Consider the following 3646-nt stretch of genomic DNA (forward strand, 5'->3'; position numbering starts at 1 on the left):
AGGCAGGGTCTTTTGTAGCTTAGGATGGCCTTCAACTTGCTACACAGCTATTACCCAAGTGTTAGAATTAAAGTTTGAACTTTTCTCTTAGCAGTATTGGGGATTGAACCCCAGAACCTGGTACAGGAAGTGCTTTACCACTGAGTTATACCCCTAACCTTTTGTATTTCTACTTGGTAATAGGAAGCTTGGTACTTTTCATCCTAGAGCTGAAAGGGCCTGTGATTATGGATTTGCTCTAGGGAGATTTGTGTGTTTTCATACAGTTAAGCCACACCGCCCAGATGTCTTCAGATAAGGTTCAGTGTGTTAGAACAGTTATTTAGAAAGTAGTTATCTAGCAGCTCCAACAATTTCTTGGAATTTACTTAATAGCTAAACCCTGGACCTTCAAAGATATTTCCTGGTCACTGTACATATGTGTGACAGACTCAGTAGCATCTATTCCTGGGTCTCTAGGGTAGGCCTGTAGCAGAGGGCACTGCCTCATCTTCAAGGTCAAACTCAGAGACTTTTGGCCAGTGCTTGCTCAGGGTATTTCTGTAAATGTGCAGTCCACTACAACCAGACTTTAAATCCATGGTTTGTAATATTATTGCTTCAGGTGAGCAGTGACAAGTGTAAGTTTATTTAAAGAAAATATATAAGTAAAACTGCATACTGTTAAGTTAGTGTTATGTAAAAATGGCAAAAAAATGTGAAGGAATTTTTTTTTTGTGCATGCATTTTGGGAAATGGTGTTGAAACTGTGGAGGTTCTAGAAGGGGGCAGAAGGTAAACAGGATGCTTATTAGCACTTATTATAGACAATATTTTGCTGATTGCTGTCTAATTTAAACTTGTTTTAGCCTATGAAGTAAATATTGTCCATAATCTGCAGGTGACAAAATGTCAGTGAGTGGCAAAACTGAAGCCCATAGACCTCACGCCTCAGGATGGGAAAACAGAGAATAAGACCAAATAGACTGTGTGGAATGGTGTTTGTGTTGAGTTTTGGATCTGGTGCTGACTGAGCAGGTAATTCAGAATGGCTGGCTGCTTTTTTCCATGTTTAATGGGCTAAAGGGCTGACCACTTGGAGTTTGCGTTGTACATGCCACAAGCAAATACTTATAAACAGGCTAAGCCTTTTCAACGGAAGACAAAGGCAGATTGTTACATGACTATTTAAAAAATTCAGCCTAGCTCAGCAGTTCATCAGATCAAAGCCTATCTACAAAAAATAAAGCAGGTGTTTATGGGCAGCACCATTGTAATTTTATTCTATATAAAGTATTTAGTTTTCTTTTGATCAGCAATATTATTCTTTGAACTTAATTATGGGATTAGTAGCAGCTAATCACAGAAACCAGGCAAGAAACAGAAACGCAGATGAGGAAGGGAAACACTAGTTACAAAACAGGTTTCTAAAGAAAGTCTTGGTCACGTGAGGTGTACTCCTTTTTTTGCCTCAGGCTTCCAAATAAACCACTCCACAAATTCACATACTTTCACATATACTAGACACATATACAACTCACACCCACTCACCACACATGCACACACACACATACACACACACACACACAGAGGTATCCAAGCATACACAGATTCATATACCATGCATATTCAACTCATTCCCAAACACCACACCCCCAAAGAGGTACACATGCCTATAAATACCTGTTCACATTACTCCACATAGTCAAGTCAAATGTAAAGCCTCCCCACAGGTACTATACTCCTATACACACTTCATACACCACTTATACTCAACTCACACCCATTTGCTCACCCCCAGATACTACACACTGATTTACACATATCACTTCACATAATATACATAGTCAATTCACATAGGCATTACCCACACACAAACCACATACATTATCTCATGCCCACATGTGAGCACACACACATAGTCCAGGTCCTACATATATTCATACATTATTCCAGGCACCACACACACATAATTAACTCATACTTGAGACACACATGTACACACACCACTCTGCACATAGACCTGTACCACACAAATGCATGCTACTCCACACTCATCTACGTGTTCTCATACACATCACACACACATGCACCTCGAAGGTTCCATACACGTACTCCACACTCCACAAAGACACTCGTACAACTTGTATGTTTACTCTATATACCATTTACACTTCACAAATATACATGCTATTCCACTATAGCTCCCCTATTCACACCACCACCATACACACAGCCCCCTATATTCATGCATTAGAAACTAAGAAACAAGATAAGACTGTCTTTTTAAAGTATTTAATCTGTGACTGATATATCAAAGCAGAGATGCTATGCTGTCTTAAAGCCCTGTTTCTAAAGTGTGTGGGAGAACATTAAGAATGACCTGAAGCACTTAATAAAAACATTGTCTTGGCCTTGACCCAAATTCTGAGCAAAAGCACCAGTGAAAGTCTTGGAATTTGTGGATTTAATGTACCTCTTGGGGTCCTGGGTATAATTTAAAACAATTCTTTTTTTAGCTGTAATGGGGAACCTAGGACCTTACACATGCACTACCACTGAGCTATATCCCAGTCCTCTTTTTACTTTGTTATTTTTGAGAGTCTCACTAGGTTGTCCAGGATGGCCTTGAATTTACTCTAGCCTAGGCAAACAGTGAACTGGTGATCCTTCTGCCTCAGTCTCCTGAGTAGCTTGTATTATAGGCCTGAGCCATTAGGTTCTGGATATAATCCCATTTTCCCTAAGACCTATGATTATACTTCAGGACCCCTCCCAGAGCCCTGTGCCATCTGGGTTGGTGGAAGAAGCACCTGTCTCTGCTCTAATATTGGGGTCCCTTCTAAGCTAGGGTCAGTCAGTTTGGGGTGGAAGAGAGGACCTTAGTCCCTATCTTTTAGCCCTGTCTCTATCTGTAATTTCCTAAGCAGAAAACACACTAGTGCTGAACTTGATCGCTAAGAAAAGATCGGGATCAGAGAATGCACTCTGGCTTGAAGGTGTCTCATGGCCATCTTGCCCTCCTGCTCCCTGCAGGACAGATGTGAGAAGAGAGGTGGGATGACTGCTCCTGCAGGAACATTTGGAGTAGCAGGGGGCTTTACAAATGACATCAAAGGGTTGGATTTCTCCAAGGAACCCCAACCCCCATCCTCCATCCTTTCCCTACTGTACCTGAGTCATAAAGAAGGGAGAAGAGAGAATGTCATAGACCTCTATTTCACTATGTAGCCCAGGCTAGCCTTGAACTCCTGATCCTCCTGACTCCACTTTCCAACTGCTGGGATTTGGATCTGTGTTGCCACACTTGACAGAGCTTTTCTAAGGCTGTATAATACTTTTTTGGGTGTGCTATGGTAGATGAAAAGAGAAGATGGTTTTGGAAAATTGTAATCATAAGAGGAAGAGATAAAGATGTGGTAAAATATTAGTGAATTAGGCAGTTAAGTGATACTAATAGTCACACAAATGCATGGTGCCTATAGATTCTGTGATTCTTTTTTTTAAAGTTTTATTTTTTAAAATTTTAAAAAATTTAATAACCACATGATTAGAAGAAACATTTCATTACAGCTTTAACATATTCAGTAACACATTCCAGAGCAAGGATACATCTCTTTCAAAAGTGGCTGTAAATTTTTAGGTTCACAGTTGAATTAATACAATT

The 3646-nt window shown here is 40.1% G+C and overlaps 1 long non-coding RNA gene across 2 annotated transcripts in view; it reads left to right on the top strand.

Annotated features, from left to right (window-relative positions):
- Positions 1-863: 863 nt before the first annotated feature.
- The window catches only part of LOC115069488, an 11756-nt gene continuing 8973 nt past the window's right edge, over positions 864-3646 (top strand). For both annotated transcript variants that reach the window (XR_003848752.1, XR_003848753.1), the window contains exon 1: positions 864-1017. This is a non-coding gene — a long non-coding RNA (uncharacterized LOC115069488). The remainder of the gene's footprint in view (positions 1018-3646) is intronic.

Source organism: Nannospalax galili, unplaced genomic scaffold (genome assembly GCF_000622305.1).
Source record: "Nannospalax galili isolate Female #2095 unplaced genomic scaffold, S.galili_v1.0 scaffold452, whole genome shotgun sequence".
NCBI lineage: Eukaryota > Metazoa > Chordata > Mammalia > Rodentia > Spalacidae > Nannospalax > Nannospalax galili.